The sequence below is a fragment of the Triticum urartu genome, chromosome 7 (assembly GCF_003073215.2).
Source record: "Triticum urartu cultivar G1812 chromosome 7, Tu2.1, whole genome shotgun sequence".
In the NCBI taxonomy this organism is placed as follows: Eukaryota; Viridiplantae; Streptophyta; class Magnoliopsida; order Poales; family Poaceae; genus Triticum; species Triticum urartu.
In genome coordinates this window covers 513,725,313-513,732,102 of record NC_053028.1, presented here as the reverse complement: position 1 = coordinate 513,732,102, position 6,790 = coordinate 513,725,313, and positions in this window count along the sequence as shown.

Genomic DNA, 6,790 nt, shown 5'->3' with positions numbered 1-6,790 from the left:
CGAAGCTAAAGTCCGTCCGAATCATGTTAGCAATTGCCGCATTCTACGATTATGAGATATGGCAAATGGACGTAAAAACGGCATTCCTTAATGGTTTCCTTAAGGAAGAATTGTATATGATGCAGCCGGAAGGTTTTGTCGATCCTAAGAATGCTAACAAGGTGTGCAAGCTCCAACGCTCGATTTATGGGCTGGTGCAAGCATCTCGGAGTTGGAACATTCGCTTTGATGAGATGATCAAAGCGTTTGGGTTTACGCAGACTTATGGAGAAGCCTGCGTTTACAAGAAAGTGAGTGGGAGCTCTGTAGCATTTCTCATACTATATGTAGATGACATACTTTTGATGGGAAATGATATAGAACTCTTGGATAGCATTAAGGCCTACTTGAATAAGAGTTTTTCAATGAAGGACCTCGGAGAAGCTGCTTATATATTAGGCATCAAGATCTATAGAGATAGATCAAGATGCCTCATAGGTCTTTCACAAAGCACATACCTTGATAAGATATTGAAGAAGTTCAATATGGATCAGTCTAAGAAGGGGTTCTTGCCTGTGTTGCAAGGTGTGAAATTGAGCTCAGCTCAATGTCCGACCACGACAGAAGATATAGAAGAGATGAGCGTCATCCCCTATGCCTCAGCCATAGGTTCTATTATGTATGCCATGCTGTGTACCAGACCTGATGTAAACCTTGTCGTAAGTTTGGTAGGAAGGTACCAAAGTAATCCCGGCAAGGAACACTGGACAGCGGTCAAGAATGTCCTGAAGTACCTGAAAAGGACTAAGGAAATGTTTCTCGTTTATGGAGGTGACGAAGAGCTCGTCGTAAAGGGTTACGTCGACGCTAGCTTCGACATAGATCTGGATGACTCTAAGTCACAGACCGGATACGTGTATATTTTGAATGGTGGGGCAGTAAGCTGGTGCAGTTGCAAGCAGAGCGTCATGGCGGGATCTACATGTGAAGCGGAGTACATGGCAGCCTCGGAGGCAGCACATGAAGCAATATGGGTGAAGGAGTTCATCACCGACCTAGGAGTCATACCCAATGCGTCGGGGCCAATCAAACACTTCTGTGAAAACACTAGAGCTATTGCACTTGCCAAAGAGCCCAGGTTTCACAAGAAGACAAGGCACATCAAGCGTCGCTTCAACTCCATTCGTGAAAATGTTCAAGATGGAGACATAGAGATTTGTAAAGTACATACGGACCTGAATGGAGCAGATCCGTTGACTAAACCTCTCCTTAGGGCAAAACATGATCAACACCAGAATTCCATGGGTGTTCGATTCATCACAATGTAACTAGATTATTGACTCTAGTGCAAGTGGGAGACTGTTGGAAATATGCCCTAGAGGCAATAATAAAAGCATTATTATTATATTTCCTTGTTCATGATAATTGTCTTTATTCATGCTATAATTGTGTTATCCGGAAATCATAATACATGTGTGAATAACAAACACCAACATGTCCCTAGTAAGCCTCTAGTTGACTAGCTCGTTGATCAACAGATAGTCATGGTTTCCTGACTATGGACATTGGATGTCATTGATAACGAGATCACATCATTAGGAGAATGATGTGATGGACAAGACCCAATCCTAAACATAGCATAAGATCATATAGTTCGTTTGCTAGAGTTTTCCAATGTCAAGTATCCTTTCCTTAGACCATGAGATCGTGTAACTCCCGGATACCGTAGGAGTGCCTTGGGTATACCAAACGTCACAACGTAACTGGGACTATAAAGGTATACTACGGGTATCTCCGAAAGTGTCTGTTGGGTTGACACGGATCAAGACTGGGATTTGTCACTCCGTATGACGGAGAGGTATCATTGGGCCCACTCGGTAATGCATCATCATAATGAGCTCAGAGTGACCAAGTGTCTGGTCACGGGATCATGCATTACGGTACGAGTAAAGTGACTTGCCGGTAACGAGATTGAACGAGGTATGGGGATACCGACGATCGAATCTCGGGCAAGTAACATATCGATTGACAAAGGGAATTGCATACGGGGTTGCTTGAATCCTCGACATCGTGGTTCATCCGATGAGATCATCGTGGAGTATGTGGGAGCCAACATGGGTATCCAGATCCCGCTGTTGGTTATTGACCGGAGAGTCGTCTCGGTCATGTCTGCATGTCTCCCAAACCCGTAGGGTCTACACACTTAAGGTTCGGTGACGCTAGGGTTGTAGGGATATGTATATGCAGTAACCCGAATGTTGCTCGGAGTCCCGAATGAGATCCCGGACATCACGAGGAGTTCCGGAATGGTCCGGAGGTAAAGATTTATATATGGGAAGTCCTGTTTCGGCCATCGGGACAAGTTTCGGGGTCATCGGTATTGTACCGGGACCACCGGAAGGGTCCCGGGGGTCCACCGGGTGGGGCCACCTGTCCCGAGGGGGCTACATGGGGCAAGGGCACCAGCCCCAAGAGGCCATGCGCCTAGGGTTTCAAGGAGGAAGAGTCCTAGGAGGGGAAGGCACCTCCTAGGTGCCTTGGGGAGGAAGGATTCCTCCCCCTTGGCCGCACCCCCCTAGGAGATTGGATCTCCTAGGGCCGGCGCCCCCCCCTTGGCCCTCCTATATATAGTGGGGGAAGGAGGGCTTTTCATCCATGCCTTTGGTTGCCTCCTTCTCCCTCTCCAACACCTCCTCCTCCTCCATAGTGCTTGGCGAAGCCCTGACGGAGTACTGCAGCTCCATCATCACCACACCGTCGTGCTGCTGCTGGTGCCATCTCCCTCAACCTCTCCTTCCCCCTTGCAGGATCAAGAAGAAGGAGACGTGGCTGTTCCGTACGTGTGTTGAACGCGGAGGTGCCGTCCGTTCGGTGCTAGGATCTTCGGTGACTCGAATCACGTCGAGTACGACTCCCTCATCCACGTTCTTTGAACGCTTCCGCTCGCGATCTACAAGGTACGTAGATGCATCTAATCACTCGTTGCTAGATGAACTCCTAGATGGATCTTGGTGAAACCGTAGAAAATTTTTGTTTTCTGCTACGTTACCCAACAGAACTCTAGAGCAGCGGCAACAACAGCTACCGGGTCGGCTGCAGCCGGGTCAGGAGACCCCACGCTCCCCCCGTCTCAGATTCTAATGGACCTCATGGATAAACTGACGACTCTGTTGACCGCCGTAGTAGAGCCGGTGGATAAAGCCCAGCACGACGCAGAGGTAGCACGCGTACGTGAAGAGATGGTGCAAGCTAAGGAAAATCTAGTCGTAGAGGAAGTCAGGATGGCAGCAGAGCGGGCGGCTTTGGACGTTCGTGCTCAACAGCTTCAAGCGGAGACCTTCCGACTCTCGGTGGATCCTTAACGCGTCAAACGAGGACATGAGGAGGAGGCATCAGAAAACTCAGTCACGTCTACCTCTGACACCTGATCCTAGAAACCTATTCCATACACCCGGGGCTGGGGGAAGCAACCCGCCGGAGGCAAACCGGATCACGACACCCGGTGCACCGATTCAGCCGCGTGCCATGGAACCACCTCATATAATTACCGCTCCACCTCATTATGTACCAACACCACCGGGTCACTTCTCCAACCCCTTGGAAAACCTCATCGCAGCGTCGACTCGTTTGGTGGCTCTCCCGATGGAAGGCGACTCACCGGCGGCGGTTGAAACACGGAGGGTAAGAGACCTTCTTCAAATAGCTCTGGCACAGCAGGATGCGTACTCCTACAATCGAGATAGGATCCATTCAACTCCTCTCCCAAGCCGGAGCCCGAACTACAGTAGGCATATGGAATTCGCAGACATGTCAAGCAATGCTCAGCACCACAACCGACCACATAGGCATGAGCCGGTGCGGGCGGGAGCCCTTAACTTGGCGGATCAGGAGAGGATCCGACAAGAGGCAGAACGAGCAGTTCAAATGGCAGCAGATCAGGCGGCTCATCAAAATTTTCCAGCTTATCCAGCAACCTCAGTCGAGGCAGGAGTGGCCACAAGAACTGGAGGCGTCCCTTGCTTGGTCCCAGCCATACGTAATGAGCGTCTGCCGAAGGACTTTAAGGGGCCTCGTAAGGTGCCTAATTACATGGCTGACTTACAGCCCGGGGCTTGGATTGAGAGTTATGAGATGGTATGGAGTTGTTGGAGGTCAGCGATGCAGCAATGGCCAAGTATTTCACTATGATGTTGGATGGAGCAGCTCGTACTTGGTTGAAGGGGTTGCCGCTTAATTTTATCGGCTCATGGGCGGAGTTAAAGGCCTGGTTCATCCAGAACTTCAAAGACATGTGTAAGCAGCCTATGTCGATTGTGGACCTAACTAATTGTAAACAAGAGGACGGTGAGTCTACAACTCATTGGGTGCGCCGGGTCAAGGGGATAATACATTCGTCTGATAAGATGGATGTCGGCTCAGCAGTTTTGATGTTGGAGAAATATTGCCGTTTTGAACCTCTGAAGCAGAAGTTGGGGCGGCTCAAGCGTGACTGTAATGACATGGGCCAGTTGATGGCGGCTCTCATCAAGTATGCTGATTCTGATAGTACCAAAGACCCGGTGTCTGACGAAGAAAAGACAACGAAGAGAAAGAAGAACGGCAACGCAAGGGTCACCAGCATAACCCGGCAAATCAAGGAGGTAATAAACGCAAGGCTGATGAGTTTGTTGCTAACACCAATGCACAGGGCGGAAATCAACGGCGCAAGGGCAGACAACCCCCTCGGTCGGGCGGGTCAGGTCCCACCCTTGAGCAACTATTGAATGAACCTTGTCGAAGGCACGACACCCGGGAGAAGCCAGCCACCCACATGTGGAAAGATTGTACGATCATGAAGGCGTTTAAAAATTCAAACGCGTTTGATGGAGGTCACGGCCCAGGTGGCAGTTTAGGTGGAGGCAGTTTCCAAGGCCCGGGCGCCGGTTCAGGTGGAGGAGGATTTCACGGTCAGGGCCATCCTGGTAACCAAGGAGGATATAATCGACAACCCGGCCAAGGTCATCAACAACAATAGTCCGGATATCAGAGCAACCCAAAACAACTAAATAGTGGGCAATACCATGTATTCACCACTAGTTTATGTAAGAGGGACCATAAGCTTCATAACAGGGTCGTCAATGCCGTCGAGCCAGCTATTCCACATTACTTACGTTGGTCAGAGCAGCCTATTGTGTGGAGCAGAGAGGATCACCCACCCTGGGTCGATAATCCGGGTCACTTGGCTTTGGTAGCAGCGCCTCAGGTTGGTGGATACAAGTTCACTAAGGTACTCATGGATGGAGGCAGCAGCATCAACATCCTCTACTATGAGACGTTCCGCCGGATGGGATTGACTGATAAGAGTCTTAAACAATCCAACACTGTTTTTCAGGGTGTGGTTCCTGGCAAGTCGGCGTACCCAGCGGGTAAGATTGAACTGGAAGTAGCCTTTGGGGATGAGTATGATTCCAGAGCAGAAAAATTAACCTTTGAGGTGGTAAAGATCAAAAGCCCATATCATGCTCTGTTTGGACGGCCGGCTTATGCCAAGTTCATGGCTCGGCCGTGTTATGTATATTTGCAGCTCAAGATGCCGGGCTATAAGGGCACCATCACAGTACATGGGAGCCGGAAAATAGCTTTGGAGTGTGAAGAAGGTGATGCTGCCTATGCTGAATCTGTTTGTGCATCAGAGGAGTTAAAATTTTACAAGGATCAGGTTGACCCGACAGGCATGACATCACTAAAGAAACCAACAACAGAGCATGAGCCGGTGTTGAAGTTCAAATCAGCTGATGACACCAAGATGGTTGACTTTGTGCCTGGTGACTCATCTAAGCAGTTCATCATTAGTGCAAACTTGGATCCCAAATAGGAAAGCGCGCTCATCGAGTTCATCCATGAGAACCGGGACATCTTTGCATGGAAACCTTCTGACATGCCGGGTGTCCCGAGGGAACTCGCTGAGTACACTCTCAATATTGATCCAAAGTTCAAACCTGTTAGACAGTTTCTCCGACGGTTCAATGAAGAAAGGCGCAAGGCCATTGGAGAGGAGGTGGCCTGGCTCTTGGCGGCCGGGTTCATCATAGAAGTCTTTCACCCAGAGTGGTTAGCCAACCCGGTGCTTGTGCTAAAAAAGAATGGCACCTGGCGTATGTGTGTGGATTACACCGATCTGAACAAGGCTTGTCCGGCTGATCCTTTTGCCCTCCCCCGTATTGATCAGATCATCGATGCTACGGCGGGTTGCGCACGTTTGAGTTTCTTGGATGCTTACTCAGGTTATCATCAGATTAAGATGGCGGTCAAAGATCAGGAGAAGATGGCTTTTATCACTCCTTTTGGAGCTTTCTGCTATGTGTCTATGCCTTTTGGGCTTAAGAGTGCCCAGGCGACTTACCAACGGTGTGTACGGAACTATCTTCATGATCAGATTGGGCGTAATGTTCATGCTTATGTGGATGATATAGTGGTAAAATCCAGGAAGGAGAAAACATTGGTCGCGGACCTGAAAGAGACCTTCGATAATCTCCGGGTCTACAAAATGATGCTTAACCCAGCCAAATGTGTTTTTGGAGTCCCAGCCGGCAAGCTATTGGGTTTTTTGGTGTCCAACCGAGGTATTGAAGCTAACCCGAAGAAAATCAAGGCAATTACATCCCTGGCCAAACCAACATGCATCAATGATGTTCAACGGCTGGCAGGTCGTGTTGCTGCTTTGAGCTGGTTCATAAGCCGGTTAGGGGAGAAGGCAATGCCTTTGTATCAGATGACGAAGAAAACAGATGATTTTATTTGGAGCGATGCTGCAAACTCTGCTTTTGAAGAT